Source organism: Sus scrofa, chromosome 3 (genome assembly GCF_054392235.1).
Source record: "Sus scrofa isolate SSC_HxYL_T2T_F1_AM1 chromosome 3, Sscrofa_HxYL_maternal_Yorkshire_Landrace_v2.0, whole genome shotgun sequence".
Lineage (NCBI taxonomy): Eukaryota > Metazoa > Chordata > Mammalia > Artiodactyla > Suidae > Sus > Sus scrofa.
Window position 1 is genome coordinate 62,550,406 of NC_139385.1, and position 25,359 is coordinate 62,575,764.

Here is a 25,359-nt window from a genome sequence, read left to right on the forward strand (position 1 = left end):
ATTTGACGAAGGTTGCATTGCATTGTAGTAATTGTAAAGTAGGCTTTGTATTCATATTCTTTTATTTCAAGCAAGTAAATTTGAAGACGTATTTTCTTAGTTTATAGTAATAGACAAATGCCATTCAGTGACAGGTTAACCATGGAAGAGGGGCTGTCTCTTCTATGCTTCTTTTTTCAGGGAATGTTCCTCTACTTAATTCTGTAAAGGAACATCTCAACACTATGGTTTGCTCTGGAATTAAGTCTGATTACCAAGCCCCTACCAGTACAAAAAATAAAAGAGAGAGAGAGGGAGAGAGAAAGAAATAGAAAAGCAAGTGTGTGTGTGTGTCAACAAGTTGCCTAACAATCAAGATCAATAAACAAAACCATAAGGCTGCAGGAGAACACTCCCCCCCCCACAATTCATAGATGAATAGAATCAATGCTTGAGAAAATTTCCCTGGAGGGTACAGGGTGGAATTTGGAAACTGTAAAAGGAGCACTGAAAATGAGAAGAGCAGATGGAAGCTATTAAATCAGAATAACATTGCCTCTCACAAAGACTCAAATCAAATGTCATGAACTTCTATTATTGACAACACAGGCAGGCAGCACAGTTATCTTTGGACTTTAAAAATATATTGTATGCAATATTATACCATAAATAGTTATAAATTCTGCCTCAGCAAAGTGTCATGCACCTGGTAGGTACACAGCAAAATTTTTTTTTTGATGCTATCTTAATTTTAATAGAGTCACATGTCTAGAAATGTGAAAGAGAGAATAAAGGTTACCAAAGGACTTGGCATGCTTTTCAATTTGTCAAAATGCCGAAATCCTAAAATAGGAAACACATTTTAAATATACAAATGATTTAATTCTTTACAGTGACCTATAGTTCTAGCAAAAGTAGTCTATGATGCTTTGCTATAGTTTTCACATTTTTAATACAAGCATCAGTGATGCTTATTTCTTTATCAGAAATGATCAAAGGCTCTTGGCACGTGCTTCCCACCTGGACACCCTCCTTGACCTCCACATCCTGGATGGAGAATTTTAACGCCTTAGGAAGGCATGAAACTATTGAGAGATTTGCAAATGAGTTTCTTCAAATGGGGCATGCAGGTCTGTAGGTCATGTTGATGGACTTGCCCGGTCTCTTTCTGAAGCCGTGTGGTCCCTTGATCTCTCAATGGCCCAGCTGCCAGTGCCCCTGTGAGCACAGATGAATGTCCAGGAGCTCCTTGTCTGCCTCCCCCATCTGCTTGATTTCTCCTAAGGGATACTTTTAAGTGAATGGTTGTGTTCTTCATCTTCAAACTTATTTGAAACTGTATTCCATCTTAGATACTTTCCAAGAAACCCTACTTAATGATCTGTTCTCTCTGCATCTTCTTTTCCATCTATTGATTCCTATACCATCAAGTCAGACAATGTAGACATGATCCAACAGAACTAATCAATTAAATTTCTTGACGAAGGAGAAAAAGGAGGAAGAGAAGGAGATGAGAAGGAGGGAAAGAAAAATGTGATTGCCTTGTTGACCTCAAGTAGTAAGTAAAATATTGATTTTTCCTCTGTTTTTCTTTTGTTTGTTTGTTTGTTTGTTATTTATTTATTTATTTTTTGTCTTTTTGTCTTTTTAGGGCTGCACCCAAGGCATATGGAAGTTTCCAGACTAGGGGTCTAATTGGAGCTGTATCCACCAGCCTACACCACAGCCAAGCAACACAGGATTCGAGCTGTGTTTGTGACCTACACACAGCTCACAGCAACACTGGATCCTTAACCCACTGTGTGAGGCCAGGGATCAAACCTGCAACCTCCTGGTTCCTAGTCAGATTCATTTCCACTGCGCCATCATGGGAACTCCTCCTCTTTTTAACATTTTTATAATTTTACAAAGATGCTGGGAGAATCTACACACTTATCTTTAGGAAATATTTCCTTTAGGAAATATTTATAAGGTATCTCTTAATCCTAAAGTCTTGAAAAAAATGACTTTAGGGGAATTGGCTGATTTTCATAATCTTCTTGGTAATTTTCTTGCATCCCCACAAAGACAGACTGGGCTGTGTTTCATAGCTCACACCTGGCTTATGATGTGCTCCACACTTGATGGAATTGTTTGGGATCATGAAAATACTGACAAGTCCTTGGTTCAAGAAGTATTAAATCCCGAATTAAACTGATGATTCTGCTTAAAATTATAGAAAACAATGGCAAATGGATCAGATCTCAAGCTATCTGACTAAAACTGCAGCATTCTTTCTCCTTTCTTCATGATCATCATTTTTCAGGACTTCTGTGAGTATTCAACATCTCCTAAGTTCTCCCAGCCCAGTGCCTGGTTGTCTTGTATGGACCAGTGTCAGCCAAGTTCCTCAGTTAAGTTGATATGAACTTGAGCAAACTAATACAACTTGTTTTTATCCCCTATCCCATAATTGTAAACTTTTTCTTCTACAGTTGGAGGGATTCAGTTATTCTTTAAGAGGTTTCAACAGGATATAATTAATATATTATGTTGTTTAGAACTATACATCCCTGCAGAATATAGCCTTCAACAAGATTTAAGCATTTACCATTTTAGGCTTATTCCATCTATTGTTATTATATTAACTTAGCTTGATATAAACACTAAATCACAAACTCTTTCAAAGATTCCTTATTTACACGGCTTTTAAAGGCCTTACCCTCATTGTCTTAATAAGGAATAATAGTATTTAGAATTGATTACTCAGAACAAATACAGAAAATAGTATTTGTGAAGAAGTAAAAGACTTTAAAATTTGGACTTGTGTTACTATTTAATTAAATGCCTTTATTCATGCGTAGATTTAAACAGTGTGTTTTGAGTATGACTAGGTTTCAGGAACTGACAATCTTGTAAGAATAGTAAGAGTGAAATACTAGGGAGTTAGTTGCTAACAGTGTTGTGGCAGAGCCATATGCCCTGACGGTGTTGCTGGAGCACAGGGAAGTCAGACTTGCCCTGCTCCTGTCTCAGGATCTTGGTAAGGCTCGGGATGGGATCACGAAAGTCTTCAATTAATCTGGGTCTGGATGAACACACAGAGATTGGGGAAAACAAACTGTCTGGGATAAGGAGTCAGCCATTGCAAGTAGAAAAATTCAAGCTCTACCACTTAAATTGCTATTATAACTTGGACCAGTTATTTCTCTGAGCCTTTTTCTGAAACGTACAATGAACATAATGATAGTATTTACCCCTTAAGATCGCTGTGAGGATTAAATAAGTTAATATATGTAAAGTGCTCAGAAGAGCATCTGGGCATTGTTAGCATCGCATAAGTGTTCACTAATGCTATCCTGTACGGGAACCTAGATGGCAACTAAGAGGAGAAGAGAAAATAAACAGGAACAAGGCCAGAAGAGTGAGTGGGAGGTGGATCCTGGGAGAAAAGAAGCAGAATGTCATGTTACTGAGTTCAGACTTTCTTCTGAGGGCACCAGGGTGCTTAAAGTGTTTGAAGAGGGGCTCACCGTCAGTTGTGCCCTTTAAAGATATGAGCTAGGCTGTAGTGATCAAGGTGTTAGAACTGGAGGTAAGGAGTAGAGGAGGAAAAAGCTATAGCAGAGTCCTCAAGGATCTGGTGACGGCTGAAACCTAGATCAATGGTTGGAAGATGGAGATGGTGGAATAAATCACAGAGAATTTGCTCTTAATTTTAAACATAGGCTAATATATGTGTTTCCCTCTCTCAGAACAAATTGCCGTAATACTACTTTATTAGATATTACTACTAAATACTACACATGCGTTCCCTCTTTTCTATATTATAAATTATTCTTATGGGTTTTGCTGAGGAGAATTTGTTACATGCTAAAGAATATAGTTGTCATATATGTAATTTTTGAAGCACAATAATAAAATAAATGACTCTGAAACACTTGACTTTAGTAATTGATAATTTCATAGCTTTCCCCAGCCAAATCCATGTTTTTCTTTTTTTCTCTCTGAGAGGTAAAGATGATCTTGAATTTAAAATAATAATAATAATAACTTTCATTTATCATACTTAGAGATAGCCCTAAGTAATATATCATTTATTTTCTTTCTGAGCTTCTTAATATATAACATATGATTTTCACCTCTTGCAATAAAGTATACTTTGTAACTTTCTAATTTTTCTCAACACGCTGTAACTAAGATTCACCTTTCTTGCATGTGGCTCTAGCTTGCTCATTTTCATTGCTATATTGTATTTCATTATGTAATTATAGAAAATTTAATGCATTTATTTATTCAGTGAGTGAGTTATTTTTGGTCTCACAAACAATGTTGCTATAAACATGTTCTTGCATGTTAATCCATGCATGTATGGGAGTTAACTTCATAATGCCAATTTGCTTTCATAGAGGTTATGCCAATTTTCACTCCCATTGGCAGCGGAGTTCCTGGTTTTTCCGTATCTTTGCCAACATTTGGCTTCATTTGATTTTTAATTTTTTTTCTTGACAACCTGGTGGCTGTAAATGGTATCTCATTGTGACTTAATTTACCTGATTATTATGGGGGGTCAAATGTCTTTATACACATTTATGGATTCTTTATGTTTCCTCTTCTGTGAAATGCCTGTTATTTTATGTTTTGCCCATTTTCCTATGGATTTTTTACATGGATCTACGAGATTTTCATATCTTCTGGATAGTGATTGGTTATTTACATGGCTAATACCCACTCTCAATTTGTACCTTTTCTTCTCATTTTTAATCTTTTAATGAATAAATGTTCTTGATTTTAATGTAATTATCAATCTTTTAAGTCAGTACTTCGTGTGTCTTATGTGTGAATTTTCTCACCCTGATACCCAAAATATTTTCTATTTTCTTCCAGAATTTGTAATGCTTTTCCCTATATGTTTAATTTTTAAGTCGTATTTAACTGATGTTTATCTTCATTATTTTGTATGCCTAATGTATGCTAGATTCTATAACTGGTACTTGAGACAGCAAAATAAAATGTAATAAATTATAAAAAGGACACAATGCCTCACTTCAAGAGAGAATAATAGTGAGGAATAATACTAATTATGCCCTGAGTTTGCATGGTACTCTGTTAATTAAACAGCCCTTCATATAACCAGAGATCCACCATATGAACTTTCTAAATGTGTATCTTATAATACTACTTCCTTGTTTACAATGCTCAATGTTTTCATATACTGTCCAAAAAAGAATTTAAACTCCTGTTAGCCAACACAGTCCTTGCTAATTTAGCCCCTCTTACTTCTTCAGATATTACTGTACCCACTAGCCCTCTTGACTACTCTTCCAGACACACTGAATTGCCTGGAGTTCAAATGTGCCATCTTGGATCCTTTCCTCTACTATGAGGGTGATAACTCAGTTAGGAGGCTCCTGCAATTCTAGACAGTGATGTTAAGTGATGACTTCCCAATTTAGTAGGCATGGGATTGTGATGAGGACATGATTAGAGAATTACAATGAAAACAGATTCTGCAGGACTTTGGGGCTAAGTGGACCTAATAAGAATGAGTGAGACAGTAAGTAGATGAAAGTTGATTTCATCATTTTCATATAGTAAACATTCTGATATGCTAAGAAATGTTTGTTGAATGAATGAATGAAAAAGTAGATAATCATAAAAACAGCTCTTTAATTTTGCAATTCAATTCCTTCACTATAGGTTTTGTCAAGTCTGGTTATCCATAGAGGTATTTTTTTCACTGTGTTCCTTGTTTGGTAAATCTGTATGTAGCCATTTTCAAAAGTTCAATGTTTATAATAAAGTAATAAATCTATTAGAAGAGAATTTTTGGTAAATTAATTCTATACTTACATCACCAAAGCTAATTATTTTTTTAAAATTCTTGATTGTAAGCTTTATCATTCAAAGTATTTATTGACTTTTAAGATGCAATTAAACCATAACTTAAAACTACTTTTTACTTAGTCACAGGCTACTAATAGCTTTAATAAAAGAAGAATATCAAGGTATAAATACAATTTCATGATTTCACTAATGATTCTAATTATTACAGACATTATCCAGTACTAATGACTTTGCAGTTCTTTAGGTGAATCGAGTACTTAGAAATTTGAACTAATAAAATTGCTTCTTATTGTATATTCCTTTAAATCATATGTTTAGAAAACCTTTCATATTTCCTTCATACAATTTGTGTGTGCATGGGAAAGAGACAACTCCTTTTTAAATTATTATTTGGGCAGAAATTCATTCAAATGCTCCCCGATGTGCGAGATATGTGTTAGCACCTCCTGCTTCTTGCAGCCAATGGCAGTCCATATTCTTCTAGGTGCATTGCTGTACTTCATGGCCCACTGAGCTCACAGGAGAGCCCATTTTTGAAGTTATAGACCTTTTTCTCATCAACATCAGCCTCAGGATCTGTAAGATTCAGTTGGTGTCCTTTCTTGCTAAAGAGCTATGTCTAGGTGAGGTCACTTCCCATTGAGTTCCTGACCTCTTGCTGGCTTCCTTTAATTGGAGAGCCTTGGATCTCTGCCTTCATGCTCCCCATACTCACGCCCTGCTGGGTAACAGCACCACCCTTGTCACTGTGCTTTTCCGGCAGAGACCCCTTCACAGCTCTCCTCCACCCACATCGCAGCCTCTCCTCATACACCCACACTGAGGGTTGGTGTGGGCAGGGCGCCTCTGCAGAAACACATCTTTTGTCTCTTTTCTAGCTCCGAATCCTTTACACAGAGTCCAGCACTTCTCACACATCTCCTTTATGGAAGTGCAGAATCTTAGAAATTGCATGGACTTTGGGGATAGATAAAACTCTTCCATCTGTGACTTTCTTAGCCCCAGTTTTCTCAGGACTTTATGTGAGGATTAACAGTTTATTAAGAGTAAGCGTAACATTTCAATACAGAATGAGTGGTAAATAAATCTAGATAATGCTCCTGCCCGGGCCTAGCCTCACTCCTTGAAAAGAACTGTGCCTTTTGCTCAAGGCATTTTGGTCTTTCCCAACTTCTTAATTGATCAATGAATTAATGAATTTTACCTTCCTTGCTTTTGATTTCTGCTCTTCTGCACATAGTATTAAAAGCAAAATATGGACTCAGATGGTTGCATCTTATTAAATCATTTAATGCGACCCTTCATTATTTCAAGTTAAATCTATCTACATTTGCCAAGTTTTCTAGACTTTACGTTGGCCCTGCCACCTTGTGCATCATCATAGGTTCTCCAAGACTTTGAAAACTGACCTTAATTCGCTTCAGTTCTGTGGAGACTTCCCTCAGTTTTCTCAGTTACAAGTCAGTGCTGTGTGGTTGGTTTTCTGTTTTTAGACTGAGGATCCTCATGAGTGTCTTCTTGGGGGTGCAGGGAGGGTAATTTCCCTTCCAGCCCCACCCCAGCAGTAGAGGTGGAGAGATTCCTTTTAGGTTAGCAATCTCCAACTTAGGTGGCTATTATTACCCTACCTCGGAGAGGGTGGACGCTAATACGAAAGCCTATGGTATTTCAATAGGCAGTAACTGATACCTTTAGATAAACCTCTGGATTCCTCTCCCTGAATGAATGTCTATTGTAACAATAATAAGATACCTAGGTACCAATATCTGGGACAACCCTTATCTATTTATCCATCCATCAATCCATTCTTTGAATAATTATTTGTTAAGCAGTCTTGCCAGGATCTGGGTTTGGCACGTGATAAACTTTCAAAAAATATGGATAAAAGAAAGAAAAGATTTTTAAAAAGGATAAAAGCTGGCTAAAATGAAGAGTTGGGAGTTACTACTGTGGCACAGCAGGTTAATGATCTGGCCCCGTCTCTGCAGCGGCTCGGGTCACAACAGAGACTTGGGTTTATAACAGAGGGTTCCAGATACAGCATTGCTGCAGCTGTGCCTTAGGTTCTAGCTGTGACTCGTATTCAGTCCCTGGCCTGGGAACTTCCATATGCTGCAGGTGTAGAAAAAAGAGAAAATGAGAGGTTAAAGATTCTGTGTCTAGGTCTGATGTTTTTCTCTCAGTAACCCTTCCTGACCTCCTTACAAATTTGTCCCAGACATACAGGGCTCTTCCTAGGTGCTAGTTCCTTATTCTTTTGCTCTACCTTCCCTAGACACAAATGATTTCTCCTAATTTTGCTTTTGAAAAGTCAATCACCATTTTGGGCAAATAAAATTGCTTGCAAAAGGACTGACACATTTAGGTTGGTATTGAAATCCAAAAATGAATTAGTGGAAGAATTCTCTTCATTACTGGTGGCAGTAGATTATACTTACTGCAGACACTTGAATAGAGATTTTCATGCCAACACTCATTCATTCCAAAAAGTAGCCTTCATGTGGCACCTTTGTGCCAGGTACAGATCTGGAGCTCCTTCTCCAACTAGAAGACTGGAAATGGGGGGTATAGCCTATTATCTTGTTAACAAGAGATCATGAGCTCTAAAGGTTTCCTATGCTTTTCTACTGATGTCATATACCCCACCCAGTTTCTGAGACCTTGGATGGTCCTAAGAGCCCTTGTAGGAAAGTAAACCACAGGCTACTAACTTTTTTCTGTATACATTCACTCCCCCACTCCTGTTCTATCAGCCTTATCAGATTGAGTATATTCACAATGTATAGTGTAAATGTATAAAGTTTCATTTCCTGCTAGTCTTCACTTGACTTATTCATTCATATTAGGGCACATGGGGTCATTCTAGAAAGGTAGGCCCAGAAGATGGATTTTCTCATCCTCCACATGTATTCATTTGTGAAAGATGAACTGAATGTCTACATGTGCACTGTTCTGAGAGCCTAAATATCAGAGCCTATCAATAGCACCATGAGAGAAACAGTCATTACTCCCACTTTTCAAATAGGGCAATATACACACACAGTGAAATTTCACAGTTTGTCTGAGATCTCATCTCCTGTGAGTAGCAGAGCTGGACTTCAATTCCAACAGCAGAACTCCAAAGTTGAGGTCACTGTGAATAGGCTACACTGCCTCCAGGTTAAAGACAGAATCCTTGTCCTGATGGAGTTTATGTCTGTGACTGGAAGGACCAACATGTGACTTGGAAATGATGTGTGGTGTGGGGGATGGTGGAAAGATTTGAAAGCATAGTGTCGGAGTGGACAGAGAGGATATTTAGTCTAAAACTTGGAAGGTGATGGGAGGTAAGTTAACCAGGAAAGCGCACGTCTGAGGGCAGCTTTGAAATGACAGAAAAGAGGGAAACATGGGTCTTTCCCAAGTCGTTTTCTTCAACTGAGTGGATTGTACATAGTTTTTTCCTCCATGGATTGAGAATGCCAAGAATGGAAGTTATACATTGAGGGGGGAAAGTTCCTTTGGAACAAAAATAGGACATTTTTTTTTCCTTTCTTCCAAAAATAATGTCTGCTCATTTCCTAAGTTTTTTATTTTCTTTTTTAAAATCTAAGACCCTGACACTTTCAAACTACTCATGTTGGGTCTAGAAATGCGAGGCATTCCATCTTTTTCCTCACCAAAGGCTGGAAGCAAAGGGTAATGTTTATAGAAAGTTATAAAATCCTGGAAATGAGGATTCGGTATCAAATTACCAGCTTGCCCTGAAACATCATGCTGCTCCAGTTATTCTAAAGCAGGTGACTGCTGGATACAGATGCAGGCTTGGAGCCATCATTCTAACCCACACTGTTAGTGGGTGGATTTCATTTGCAAAAAGTCGCTGTGTCCCATCATGCTTGGAAACCTAGAGCATGCTCTGTATTCACTTTGTGGCAGTTGCCTGTACATTTTAACAGCATGCAGTGCACAGAGGGGATGGGTCCTGGGTACATTCTTCCACATATGAATAAATAATGTTAAAGCTAATAAGATCTCTGAGAGAAAATGATGATTGTCTTTAATCACTAACCTTAAGCAGCCGCGAACCATATTATCAAACACCTTCATTTCTTATAAAACTATCTATCACACACAATATAGACCTGATGAAAAAGAAGGTGGAAGTAATCAGGACAGAATGCCAATTACCTCATTACTTGTCATAGCACATTGTAACTGGAAATTGCTTCTTTCAGGTTCTGTTTGCTCAGGCAATTACAATAAACTCTCTGCTTGACATGTTGTTTGCACAGATGTAGTGCATTAATAAACATGAGGGCTAATCTGAATTATTGAACCAGCCACAATAATTCCAACAAAGGATTTATAATAAGTCCAAGAAAGCTGAGGTATCACTGGAATTCCCTGTAAGCAACACTGACATACTTTATCACATGTAAAATCCTCAAATTTAATGTACAGTACTGGAATATGTCCCACAGGTATTTTCTATTTTCGGTGGCTCTAAGTCCTGAGCAACTGCCATTATGAAGGAGATTCAAGACGGCCAAGGTAAGTGGCAATACCACAGTCTTAGAAGGAATTACTGCATTTGCTGTGTAGCATGCCTATCTTGAGCCCTTTGAACCCAATTTTTTAAAATCTAATTTTATTTAAAAGCAAAATGTGCTGTGGCAGTAACAAAACATTAAATATCTTGGCATATCATGGAAAATGTACGATTGTCTAAGGAATGGAATGAAGGACAGTGGACCTTCAAACATAGGAAGGCTTATTGAGAAGAGTTACCTATCATGGCTAAAATACTGACTCATCTCTCAGAACGAAGGTCAGGTAAGCTTTTCTTCATCTAAATGGAGTTCACCTGAGTTCATTTCCCCCCATATATGTTTCTTATTCAAATACATAATTTTAACATCAAAAATACATTCACTTGAACAAAAGTGTGTGCCTCATCAATTTCTACCATACAGAGGCTGGATTTTAAAATAACTTGCTTTTTGCCATGTGAGTAATGAATAGAATTAGAAATAGACATGTCTTCAGAAGAGAGTCCAGTGCATTGCTCATAATGATTTCATGGGGCTTATTAATGCTACCCACTGTCATTGAGAGCATGTCCCTTGCTTTTGCAGTTTGGAGCAGGGCAGGGTTGACAAGCTCTCTCCAAATGGACTCTTTGGGGTTGTAGAAGGGACAAGATCTTGTCAGCGAATAACCATAGCAATTCTAAATTCTTAAGCAAAGGCATACTCACAGAGGGGATCCCCATCCTACTTCTTCATTTCCCCCTACCTGAAGCAAGACGGCCAACTTTCTTGTTTCTCAGTTTCCTCTTATGTTCAGTCTCCTTTGGATGTCCTGTGATTTATTGATCCTAATACTGATGCAGCAGGATGATTGTGAATCCGAATCAGAGTACCAGCAAATAGTCACTCGAGGGCCATATACCTACTTACAGAAGGAAACAAGGCTCCCACCCCAGGCTTGCTCTTCTAATGAAGGACAGGTCTCTTTCCACCTCTAAACATGGCTCAGATGTAGGCGACACTAGCTACACTATCACTTGAGATTATCCATTCATCTCAGAAAATTATTTGGGAAGATTATGTATCTTTTACTTGGTTTTTTATTTCTCAAACATGGAAATCAAAAAGTAAAGTAAGTGGGCTTTTTCCCCTTAAAGTTGGCTTTTTAGGCTTTGATCAATAGCTACATGAAAATTAAAGTTTTGTCTGTCAGACTTCTCTTAATTGAGACCCACAAATTCATAAAAAAGTAATCAACTCTCACTTTGTTTTCTCTCAGTTACAAGTCTACCTCTGGCCTCTCTTTCTCTCCCTTCCTCCCTGCCTCCCTCTCACTCCCTCTCTCTCTCTCTCTCTCTTACTCATTCCTGGCAACTTGACTCATGCCACCCCACCCCCAGCTGTATGAAATGCTGCTTTGCTGGGACAGAAAGTACCTTTTATGTGGCTTAAAAAGCAAATGTGAATCAAGATATCTCAAACACTAATGGGATATATTAAAGCAATTCAATTATTTTAATCTCTTTCCTATATCATGAAATTATGTAGAACAATTTCATTGAAGTGTTGCGATCACTGTTGAGACGGCGATTGTGAATTGTTACACCAGCAAATATTGAAGAACATAAGTGCTGGTGAAGTTCTATTGCGGTCTATGCAAGTGAGGACCAGAATGACACCAGGAGGGAAATTTCCATCATAATCAACTTATTCATTCTGTAATAACCTCCTTAGGAATCATGCTTCAAGATTATAATGTTCTATGATTAGTTTCGGTCCAAAGTTAATGTTGTTCTTTGAGTTAGTGTTTGCTTTACTCAAGTTATAAGACATTCTCACATAAAGGAAGAATACTTTTAATTATAAAATAATTATAAAAATAAATTGAATAAAATAAATGAACAATAGGTTAAAGGAAGATGAATTAGACCATTTACATACTACATAGGGTAAGTCTCCTTTGAAAGACAAAATACATATGAAAGTTACAAGTCCAGAAAGCCAGGACCCATGAAACAAAAATTACTTTTTAGTTAATTTTAACCATATAATTCCCAATCCCAGAGAGAAGATTTTTCTGTATTACCTTTAACTTATTGAAAGGCATGGATGCATAGTTGTATGTACTTAACATATATGGTGGGAAAGGCTAGGTACCCCTTATTATTTATCATTGATTATATTTTACTCAAGTGAATATTCAAAAGCAAAAATATAAGCTGTGTGATTTTTAATGTTATAATATCAACTACGATTTAAATTATAGAAAATCAAAGCTCAGAAACATTTTAGTCTTTATGCCACTATTAACTAATGCAATTTAAGGATATGTTTAATTAGAGTGTGTTAATATGATTACAAATAACAAAATTTCATACAATATATACAATTTTGGAGTTAAAGCATTAATCCCTCTTCTTTATATCAGATATCGGTAACAATATTTATTCATATTTTAATTAAAATTATATCAATATCAACATTTTATCTTGTGTCATGTATAAAAACATAAGCATAATTTTACATCAACAAAGATATACCCATATCATTTATAAAAGTAGGGCTAATAAGTGAAATCCATGGGAGATTACAAGTTACGAAATTAAAAACAAGCAGACAAACAAAAACACTCCCATCAATTCTAGTTTAAATTCAAGCCCAAGGATAATAATGGGATATAAAAGCATTCATTTATTTCCTACAAGATAAATTAAATAGTGATTCGGTGTGGACCACTTACTTTGTACTTCATCATTATTAAAACCTGAGGAAATCTGTATGTGAAACTTTCAGAGATAACAATATTAGCAAAGTCATCCCGTCACACACAGGAATGCATATTGTATAACAGTTGCAGAAAATATTTTGTATACAATATTCTGTATACCCACATATTAGCGTGTGTCCTTATAACATGCTAGTCAACTAAATAATATTCATTCCCTTCCTTTACACTCCAGCTTAATTAAGATGGTTTTTTTTTTTAAAAAAAAAAACAATTTTATAGTAGGTTTTTTTTTTTTTTAGTCGAAAGGATATTTTAGAAATTAAATATTATCTTAGGTCAGTTACCTATTAAAACAGTGAAAGCTAAAAGTGTAGTCAGAAAAAGGATGGTGATCAAAACGGGTCAAATATCATAAAACGAGAGGGTATGCAGGGAGCTGGGACCAGGCATGAACCACACAAAAGTACTTAAGAGCAATAGATGACTCTGAATTATACCCAATACAGCACCACCGTCTTCATGCTATTTTTATTTCCACTAATTTTTAATACTTTTTTTCTCATTATAAACTCATGATATATCCAACTGAAATGGAAAATTGACATTTCCGTTTAGCCTAGTTCCTTCCTCAACTCTTTCCACTCTGGATTCAATTAACCCCAACCTAGAAACTCCCAACACTTACAAAATTACAATGGAGCATTGTATAAAAAGGCAAGGAAAAGGAAATAGAAAGTATGTTCCTACAGTTTAAAGAATCTATTAATTAAATTTTAAAGACATTGAAGTTTGAGAAAATCACATACTTTAGAGAGGTACCAAATCTTGCCTAAAATTCTTTTCACAGTACTCTTTCGAAATGTCACCTTATATCACTATTTGATATCACTCACAGGGAGCGATGAAAGTAATGAGCTACAGATAGCAGTTTATCCAAGTTTTTTTACTTAACAAAATATTAGTTTAAATGCACTTTTCTTTTCAGGAAGAAGCGAACTTCAGATTTCAAATAAAAACTATCATTAGCAATGCTACTGAAGAAGGCGAGATAGTTCTTGATTTCTGATCCCACTTTGAAAAATCATGAATCATTTGTGGGAACTTTCCCTCTGTGTTGCCTTTCAAGGACCTGAAAGCTCTCCAATCCTTATTCAGTTAATTAACAATACATATTGATTACACATGTTGTGAAGATGCCATCAGTTCATCCCAAACACTTATGCTGTGAGTGTTATTTACTTTTATATCCTGCATTTTTTTTTTTGAAAAAAAGAGTTGATGTGCCTTTCTGTGGCAAAATTCTGAGTTCAAAACATGAAATCAGCAAGTCATCAGCCCTTTCTATTTCAGCATGAACCTCCATCCTTCCTAGGACAGACTTGCAAGTATCATTGGAAGACAATGCATTACCCTTTTTATGAGCCTTATCCACATGGTAACCGCTGATGTGGCGCTTGGATTCTTCCCTCACCCAAAAGTGGATCAAGTTGGTCACATGAGGGCCACTCATCTTAAGGATGCTGTAATCGCATTGCGCATAACTCTTTCCCAGATCTCTATCAATTTTCACAGGGCATATACTCTCAGGAAAGCAAAGCAACTAGCTACAAAAATCAGAAGCTCACAGCTTTTATTTACCTTTAGGATTTAAAAAAAAAAAAAGCCAGAAAACACAAACAAATCTTTCTTTTCCTAATCCAGAAACACTCTAAGCAGCCTTTGAAATATGTATAATCAACTCTGTTCCTATTTTTTGTTGCTGCTGTTCATCTAAAAGAATAGGTGTGTGGAATTCCTATCAAAGTGGAGTTGTGAACATGAGCATTTCTTCATCTCAGAGTTCATTTACTCCCTTGTGAGAAAGTAGGAAACACAAAGAGAGCAGGAGAAATCGATGAGGTTTTGCATTTCCTGGAGATGCTAAAAGACGACTGAATCAGGATGTGTGTTGATAGACGCCAGCTGAGAAAACTGACGCTGGGGGGGACAGTGTGAGAGGCTGTCAAGACCATGTAGGGAGTGCCCTGCAGTATTGACTGGGAGCTTTCAGACAGTGTTTTAGAGAAAGTTGCTGGCCTTTACTCCAGCAAGAACACTCAATACTAGAGAACTGGGCAGATGGAAATCTGAGAACTTGCTGTGGGGGAGAAAAAAGTAAAAAGATTCAACACTTCACCAGACTTCTTTTAAGGCTATCACTCTCAGAAAGGCAATGACCTAAATGTCCTAAATGTCAGCCATCCCTCCTAAGCCCACTGAGCCACTTCCACCAAAAAAAAAAAAAAAAAATCAACATCTATGAGGTTGGGCTGTTCTGAGGGGGCGTTCTAAAGTGAAACGATTTACAACGTCCATTGATGAGGGTTATTTCAATCACAACAGTAACAAGAAAAATGGAACAGGCAAGAAGCAGGGAATATTCACATAATTGGCTGCTCTTCTGATTTTAGACCTAGCATATTTAGACTGTGCTTCTATTTTTTCCATAATTAAATTACAAAACAGTTTCACCTTCAAAAACAAATTCATTGGGAACTATTAAAAAATTAAATTTGGAAGCTAGGAAATTCAGTAAGTTATGCTTTTTTTGAGGAGACCTCTGACAATTGTACCAGTGTCTACATTTAAGTGAAAACCTATGGCTTTTTCCTTTGTTTAATAAGTGGAGTGGCATCAGTTTCTTTCTTTCTTTTTTTTTTTTTTTCTTTCCCCCCTCCTATACTCCAGCCATTAAAAAACAGCAACAAGAATCAATCATTTGACACAGGACAGATAGTAAACAAAACTGGTCTCCACTGAGAAAACTCCAAACCTTTCCAGCAAAGAAACAGACTGAAAATACTGCAAGGCAGCAAGCTTACCTTTGTACGTATTCTGTTCATCTTAATATTTCACGTGCTAAAGTAGCAGTGTCCTGTGAAACTTCCCCCCTTGGCAGAACTGCATGAACTGATACAGATTCAAAGAAAGCAAATAGCAGCTTTAACCAAGAAAAATGTGGAAAAATCCAAGAATTAAAGTGCTGTTATTTCGATTTGAGGAGAGTACAGTCTATTTCTTAGAATATGTGACTCAGTGCATATTTCTTTGTCATTGTTTTGAGGTTCACTTAACCATAAAGAGGAAACATGACCACAAAAGTGGAAGGGAGCTCAGTGAAGCATGGCTGGCTTGACAATAGCTTTCTGCAGGTTAGCCAAATTTAACTGGCAAAAGCTCGCCCAAACTCTTTTGTCTGCTATATTTGCACCATAATGTCGGTCTCTCTTCCCGCGTTTCACAGATCAAGTCTGACCATTTATCCCTGAAGATGGAAAAAGTCATTTTTGGTCCTGTCCATGAAAGTTACTTTATACAGTATTGTGCGAGCCTGCGACAAAAGATACAAAAGGGGAAAGTGCCCTTCACATGGCCACAATTAGGGCTTCTGTTTCCGCTCTCCTGCCCTTGTCAAAGCTTTGATTTAGTTTTCCTCGGTTTTGTCCAAGGGTCATTACAGATGTCTGCAGACGATTAGCATCTCCCCCCACCCCAAGCCCCCATCCAACTGAGTGATTAGCAAATTAAAACTTTGCATTCTTCCCTGTCTACTGAGACGTATTGGAAAAGATTAGCAAATGTGGCTAATTGTAGAGACCTAAGGGGAGCATCAGGTGTTTGCCTCAGAATTTCGGTATCTAAATATTAAGTTAGCAATTGAGCATGCCATTATGTCTCATACTTCCAGCATTTAATGAAGCGTTCAGCTCTGAAACTTAGAAACAATTGTATTCTTGATGGGGACCTTCAGGAACATTTGGCATCCATGCCACATCCAAATGATGCCAACCTAGCCATGATAAACCATATTTTGTGTACACCATGAAACAGTCTTGAGCATATTCGCAGCCTCCATTTCTGACACTGAAACCCCTACCCTATATAAGTAGTTGGTATACTCTTCAAAGCATTCAAGACCTACACATTAGGGTAAATGCCAACTATAAATGAGGTATTCAAATGATCCAGGGGATACTGTGCCTTTGGTTTCAAGTGGCAATTGAAATATAAGAAAAAAACTTTCCTGGCTCCATCTTTGTTTTAGCAGAGCAAATGTTTGATTAGGTTAGCAGACGGAGGGAGAAAAGCCTTTTGGCAGAATTACCTCAACCATATATAGGATTTAGAATCTACAGACGGGTAGGGTGAATGAGGCCCAAATGTCAGACTTACATTCAAAATATATATTCTGCAAAAAAAAAAAAAAATCTAAACTATTTTCTATAAGAGAACATATTTTTTAGAATGTATCCTGTCTCTTCCTTTTTCTCATAATTTGGTGGTTGGTGGATCAAACGAGGAGGTACAAATACCCCAGAAGTTGTAGAAATCATGGACAATGAAAAGGTAGTCGCATTCAGCCACACAGTGAATCAAATATGAAATTAAAACCCAAAGGCAGGCTATCCTAATACCAACCTTCCTTCTCAATACATCCATCTACTCAGGCAGTCAAATACCTCACTGGACCCAACTCCTGTTTTATGAGATTGCCTCCTGGAGAAGCCTGGCCTCCAGATCATGTGGGAACAAAATGGGTTGCCCTTGCAACGTGGCTCCCTCCATCTCTTCACGAGGAGAGTATTCTCCTGTTGCTAAAACAAAGGGGCCTATTGATAAATTCTGAAAAGGCAAGTTTGATGTCTGAGGCCATCTGTGGTTTTCAGGGTTTGCGAAAGAAAACATATTTATAATGGCCTATCTCAGGCCCATTGCTGATGAGCAAGGAAAGAACATACAAAGATATGAACATAATCGATGGCCTCTAGACCATTCCCTTACATCTCATCACTAGCAATTCCCAAATCAATACAGTGACTGAGGGTTAACGAATACAGCCTGTGGAGGGGCGCTAAACCCAGTTGTTGAGTACGAGGATACTGTGGGGCCACAACACAACCCACTGAGTCAAACTTGCTAAATCTTCCAGCAAGATAGGCGTTACACACCAGGATATTATTCCAATAAAGAGGATTTTGCTTTTATTATGTTATCCTTTTTTATCGCAGAGTTCAGATGCTGCAGGATCTCATAGAGGAGTTTTAGGTTCGTAATAAGGAAAGAGCATTAGGGGTGTAATGTGAGAATGTAAACAATAATTGCTAATTGAATGTGGGTAAACATCATGACTTTACAAATGCAGAAATTTGAAGTAGATGCAATTTTCAAGAGTCAAACCACTCTCCTTTCAGAAAACCAAATGCACTTTCTCACGAATCTCATTTTACTTTTTACTCGATAGTGTTTGTGTACGTTCCCATTTTCGATTTTATGTCCTCTGTATGAGACAAGCAAATATTTTCATTGAGAGTAAAAGAATGCTGATAAAAATAAAATTAGAAATGTACAGTAGTATCTTTTCTTGTCAAGTAAATTAATTAATCAAGTAATGGATAATTTTGCAAAATTCTTGCTCAAGCGGAGTGAAGGATGGTGCCTAGTGTTCCGATTTTCCTCAGCTTTTCTCTGCCTATTCTGGCAGCTGTAACTACAGGAAATATTTCCATTCTTCACCAGCCCATGGAGTTCTCTTTCTCTCAAGAATTCTTAATACCTGAATCCCGTTATATTGCATTGTTTTAATTCCTTGTAGTGAGGTATTCTTGATAGAATTTCAGATCCTGTTCAGATCATGTATTAGGCACATGGAACAACTGAAAATATACTTGCTTGCTCACCTGGTTTTATTTTGCTTTTTTTTTTTGCAATTTGATCTGGAGCTTTCTAGATATGATGATGACAAAGAGGAAGAAGAAAAGGACATGATGGCTATGGCTAGGTTATGGCCATCTAATTTATCCTCTAAACATTTCATTTGGACGAGTGAGAAGGATTCTTTTTAATAAGCTGAAAAAGCAATATAAACCCAGGATTGTCCATACTGAAATCAACTGAGTCCTCATTGTAAGATATTTTGCTTCTGTCAACTTATTTGTTCTTTGTTATCATCCTATGACACAAATATTGTTATTATTCCCATTTAGACAGATGAGTAAATTGAAGTGCATAAATTAAATAACTGAATCATAGTTACATAACTCAAAACTAGGAGAGGCCAGGATTCAAATATGGATCTGATTCCAGGGCCTACAATGAAAGTTGTTTAAGGAGTTCCCATTGTGGCTCAGAGGAAAGGAATCTAACTAGTATCCATGAGGATGCAGGTTTGATCCCTGGCCTCACTCAGTGGGTTAAGGATCGGGCGTTGCTGTGAGCTGTGGTGTAGGTTGAAGACATGGCTTGGATCCTGTGTTGATGTGGCCGTGGTGTAGGCCAGCAGCAACAGCTCCAATCTGACCCCTAGCCTGGGAATTTCCATATGCCCTGGGTCTGGCCTTAAAAAGACAAAAAATAAAATAAAGTTGTTAAAAAAAACTTTTAATGCTTTCTAAAGTATTTCCCTGATGATACACTTAATTTTGCTAAAGAAGGAACTACAAAATTTGTAAATCAAAAGGAAATTCCAAGAAATCTTTGAAGAAAGTATAACATCATTGCCTTAGAATACTGTATAGGAGTTTTCCATATTCTTTCTCATGCAAGAGTTGAAGATCAATTGGTATTAACAAATTTTGTCATATCTTCTTTCACAAAATTGTTTATCAGAAAAATACTAGAGAACATGGATGATGTTCAGAGATCACAGTAAGTAGATTTTTAAAAATGATTTTACTCAGAGCTTCCATAGTTTTCCCCATAATAACTCCATAGTTGCCCCGTAGTTTAAACACACATATATAAACACACACACACAAACCACTGAATCATTAGCAAGTCCACAATGATGTCATAAAGAAAAGGAAACAGGTCTCAAAGACTCTTTTATGGATTAATATTTGTGAACCCTCACTCAAATTCATACGTTGAATCCCTAAGTCCCTAAGTGTTTGGAGGTGATTAAATTTAGATAAGTCATGAGGAAGGGCATCTCATGATGGGCATCTCATGATGGGATTAGTAACCTTACAAGAGGAGGAAGAGCAATTAGAGCCTTCTCTCTAGCATATGAGGACCCAGTGAGAAAGATGCCATCTGCAAGCCAGGAACAGCCAGAAGCTGAATCCACCAGCACTTTCTTCTCAGCACTCAGAATTGTAAGAAATAATGCGTTTTGTTTAAGCCATCATTCTAAGGTGTTTTGTTATGGCAGCCTAAGCATACAAATGCAATTATCAAATTAAATATTATGCCTCAGATCCCTTGGCCATGAGGCCAGGCTGTATGGACCATATCTTTCTTCCTTGGGCTGAGTTTACTCTCTAACCTTCCAACTTCTTCCAGGAAATAGACTTGGTGGGGGGTGAGGGGGGATGGAGAAGCCGTTTATTTTATTTATTCATTTTATAAATTCTCTTTTCCAGCTTTATTGAGAGATAATTGGCATACAGCATTGCATTAGTTTAAGGTATACAAAATCATGATTTTATATATGTATATAATGCAAAATGATTATATTTTGGTTAACAAGTCTATCACCTAGCGGAGTTACAATATTTTTTTGTTTTGTGATGAGAACTTTTAAGACCTAATTTCTTAGTGAGTTTCAAATATATAATGCATTATTGTTAATTATAGTCACCATGATGTTCATTACATCATCAGAACTTATTATTTATAATGGGAAATTTGTGCCTTTTGAACACCTTCACTCATCCCTCATTCTTGCCTTTGACAACCACCAATCTGTTCTGTTTCTATGAGCTTGATTTTTCTAGATTCCATATTTAAGTGAGATAATATAGTATTTGCTATTCTCTGTCTGATTTATTTCATTGAACATAATGCCCACAAGTTTCATCCATGTTGTCCTAAATGGCAAGATTTCCTTCTTTCTTTATAGTGGAGTAATAATTTGGGCTTAGTTCACCCCTCCACCCCCCCTTGCCCTTTTTCTTTCTACTACCTCGAGTTTTAAAGTTAGGTTGTTTATTTGAATTCTTTCTTTTTTTCTTAATATATGCATTTGTCACTATAAATTTTCCTCTTAGAATTGCTTTTGCTATATTCTATAAGTATCTATATTCTGGTGCTTTTGGATGGAACATTCTATATAGGTTTGTTAGGTCCACTTGTTATATTATGTTGTTTGAATCTCCTGTTTCCTGATTAATTCTCTACCTGGGTCTTCTAGTCATTGTTGAGAGTGAGGTATTAAATTCCCCTCTTTTATTGTGTTGCTATTTATTTCTCCCTTAATTCTGTTAGTATTTGCTCTCTGATTTGGGTGTCCAATGTTGGGAGCACAGATATTTATATTTTAAATACCTTGCTGAATTGATCACTTTATCATTTCATAGTCATCTTTTTTGCCTTTTTGGATCATTTGTAGCTAAAATCTATTTTGTCTGCTGTAAATATAGCTTTCCTTGCTTTCTTTTGGTTACTTTACTTGAAAAGCCTTTTCCCATATCTTCACTCTCAGTCTAAATGTGATGTGTGTCCATAAAGGTAAAGTGGGTCTCCTGGTCCATAGTTCTTTCCTCCATCTTCCATCCAGCATTGTAGCATCTTCAAATCTCTCTGTTTCTATCATCATGCTACATTTGTCTCCTTTGACTTCTTTTCTCCTTCTTGTAAGGACTGGATGATTACAGCAATCCACCCACGTAATCCGGTATAAACTACCTATCTTAAGATCCTTAAATTAATTATATATAGGATCAAAATGCTCTTTGACTATAAAGGAAACATTTGCAAATTCTGGGTCCTTAGAGCTGAATATATCTGGAGCCTATTATTCAGCCCACCATAGAATATAAACATATAAGTGTTTGTTTGAAACTAACTACTTAAAAAACAAAACTGTTACATATTCCTTTTGACCTGGGCTCTTTCAGAAAACACTATTGAGACATTATAGCAACTGAAAACTATGAACATTATAGTTCATAGAACTATAACCTTTGACCTAGGAAGTAATGTAATTAGACACCCAGAGATTTCCACTGAGTTCCCCCAAATTCCAACATTTAGATTTTGGAAAGATAAAAAATATTCAGCAAAGAAGAGCATGGAAAAAGAGCTTAGGATGCAGGAGAAAAACTAGGAAAGTATGGGATCTCAGAAGACAAGGGAAAAAGTATTTCAAGGTGAAAGAAACAAACAAATGTATTTAATACAACTTATAGTATAAAATAAAGAGTGAAATCTGATATTTCTATTTAAACATTACTGGGGTGGCTAAATATATTTTTTTACTATTATTATTATCATTATTATTATTATTATTATTATTATGTGGCAAAAAATCATTTTAAGCTAGCATTCAGGAAAATAATTGTGACCTCAAATGATGTATTTATGGCAGAACTTGTATCTCTCTATTTATTGATCTATTTTATCTGAAATTTAAATTTGATTAAGCATTCTGTATTCATTTGATAAATCTGACAATCCTATTCTAGAGGCTATTAGACTATTGACCTCCTAGACAGATCGGTTTTTAGTGCATTACCAAAATGGTCAAGAGGCCAGCATTCGCTACTCATCTTTTCAGAAAGCCAAGAAGGAGGCTGAATGTAATGATAGCCATTCATCAAGAAATTTTCCTGGGGTTTTGGCCCGTACCAACATCATAGAGTAAGAGGGGAGCAGCTACAGAAAAATCATTACTAATAAATTACTCTGGAAAGACTCAGAGTTCAGGTTGGGGCATTACAGAAGACTGTTTCACCAACAACCTGAAGATTCTATGGGCAGGAGTGACTTTTGCCTATCTAGTTGCTTTTTAAATGGTCCCAAGTTAGTCTGGGAGACACTGCCAGCATTGGCAAAGGAGCACAGTCAGCATATAATTGATTTAATTAATAATTCATGTATTCACTCATTCAACAAACACTTAACAGAGCTCCTATCATCTCAGGCAACATGCTGGGGACTTAAGTGCCAGGCAAAAGAGCTGCAGACTGGCCGTATCTGCCTGACAGGTTTGTGAGGGGCAGAGTAAGAAGCAGAAAGGGTAGATCGTAAACAAAGCATGTGTGAGGTAGCAAAATTAGGTAACCTGTCTATGCAGTTTCAAATCCTACTCAATTTTTAAATGGGACTTTTTTCAATTGAATTATATTTACTTATACTAATATATACCCACGTTATGCTATCAGGAGCTTCATCAAAAAGGTTTGAAGTGGCTTCCCCCTTAATTACCATTACCAGTTTCCAGCAGAATATCCAATGAACAGCGTAAAATATCCATTGCATACCACCCACTTTACTGACCTCAATAAATTGTTTATTTCAACATCAAGATTAAAAAAATTGAAATGTCTGAATTATTGAGCAACGGCCAGGTAAAATTCAAACGATGCTTATCTTCTTTTTGAAACAGATATTTGTTGCATTTGCTATCATTTTAATTCACTGATATTTTAGGGAGCAGATATTCAGCAATGGCTGTAAACACTCATTTTCCCCTAATTCAACTGAATGGGTTGTCTTTTTTTAGCATATGCTAAAGTTAGTTATGGTTTTCGTAAAGACAGAAAAGCACTATGTAATAGTCCCTATTCCTATCTGTATCCTCAGAGGGTATGCTGTATTTACACTTGGCAGTTTGGACTGGGGATGATGAAAGGAAAAATGATCGACTTTGAACCTTGGTGAAAAGCTCACTGTAAGGACCACAATGTGAAGTTAAATCACTATAATGGGCTAATTCAATTTTATGTTTATCAGTAATATCCGACTATTGAGTAAATCCCATGCTTAATTTTAAAATATCTACTTACCAGGTTCCTAGGAACAACCTCTAGTGGTAGAAAACTGTAGACAATTCAAACAAAAGAGATGTTAACCCAAGTTAACAATTTTTGAAAGGAGCAGGATATGCCAATAGCAAACCCAATGACAAAAGGCTCAAAGAAAAGATGTTCCAGGTTCATGGAGTTTCTTCATAAATCAGACGAAAACCTTGCCAGTTGTTTTTCCCTAACCCTTTCTTCATTTAAGAATTAATTATGTTTCCACTTGGCATCTCCCAAACTCTTTTGTACAGCCTTTGGTCAACAACCACTCATCAAGAATTGGTTTCCTTTGCACCTGTGAAACAGGATCCTCCTCCAGCCTCCTGCCCAAGCAGAATCAGAAGTATTTCACCTACGAAGTTAGAAGATGTCTATTTCATGTTTATTTCAAAATATTCTTTTCCCAGAGGGGTTTTCAGAAGACATTTGCTTATTTATAGTTTTGTTTCCTTGCTTTCTCTGATCCTGGTGAGCAGTGCTCCTAGGATCGGGTTGTCAAATACAGTACAGGGTATTCATTTTCATTAGACTTTCAGATGAACACTTTTTTTGGTATAAGCATGTCCCAAATATCAAACAGGATATATCTCCACTCTTTAAAATCTGAATTTGTGCCGTGTTCTATATGTATTTCCTCTATCTAGCAACTCTCTTCTAGAGGCTATTAGATTATTGATCTGATCTGTTCTTAGCCCATTGTCAAATGGACAAGAGGCCAGTATTCACCACTCATCTTTTGAGAAAGCCAGGAAGGAGGCCAAATGTAATGAGCCCAAATGTAATTCATTAAGGATTCTTCTGAGGTTCCAGCCTTTAAGAAGAGTGGCCATCAACCTTTTCCCACGTTAAAAGTTGAGAAGAATAGAGTCTTACATCTCAATCTATCACAAGGAGTTGTAAAACCTTTACTTTCAATCAACAAATTTTGAAGGCATGTTTAATGCTATTTAAAATATATTGATTCAAAGCTATTAACATGCATGAGAGCAAGATAGTCATAAACTTTTCAAATGATTGCACATTACCCCAAGTATTTTAGAATAAATCAAAGAAACTCTACAAGGAGCAACAACTTAGATGGGATTTGATATATTTTACACATATGCCATGAGACCTTAGGTCCAACTGAGCCTCAGTACCCTCATCTGTAATTCAGAGAAAATAACCTCTGGGGTAGAGATGTTGTGATCATTAGCTTGGTTAAGTGAAAGACTTAAAAGAGTAACACAGGGTTAGTAGAAAATCATTCAGTGACAAATATGATAATTTTGAGAAGCCTAGATGAGGAATAACACATAGTACAATTATTAACTATCTTGATATTGCTAAGGAAAGCTACTACTCTCAAACTTATAATAAAAATACACCAATTTAAGTTTAACATCACAAACATTTTAATACTCAATCATAAAACATTGGGGGAAAAGAATCAACCAAGTAAGGAGTAAAAGACTAGATAATTTGCTATTTGAGGATACAATATGCAATGGAAGCTCATATTTCAAAATGTTAATCAAATGAATTTTATAATTAT

At 36.6% G+C, this 25,359-nt stretch overlaps 2 long non-coding RNA genes across 3 annotated transcripts in view; one reads left to right on the forward strand and one right to left on the reverse strand.

Annotated features, from left to right (window-relative positions):
* Positions 1-15,995, reverse strand: part of LOC110259973 (uncharacterized) — a 179,617-nt gene extending 163,622 nt beyond the window's left edge. The window contains exon 1 of the long non-coding RNA XR_002342516.2: positions 15,906-15,995. This is a non-coding gene — a long non-coding RNA (uncharacterized LOC110259973). The remainder of the gene's footprint in view (positions 1-15,905) is intronic.
* LOC146404669 (uncharacterized) overlaps positions 10,148-25,359 on the forward strand; it is a 106,315-nt gene continuing 91,103 nt past the window's right edge. For both annotated transcript variants that reach the window (XR_014839645.1, XR_014839646.1), the window contains exons 1-2: positions 10,148-10,175; positions 10,269-10,338. This is a non-coding gene — a long non-coding RNA (uncharacterized LOC146404669). The remainder of the gene's footprint in view (positions 10,176-10,268; positions 10,339-25,359) is intronic.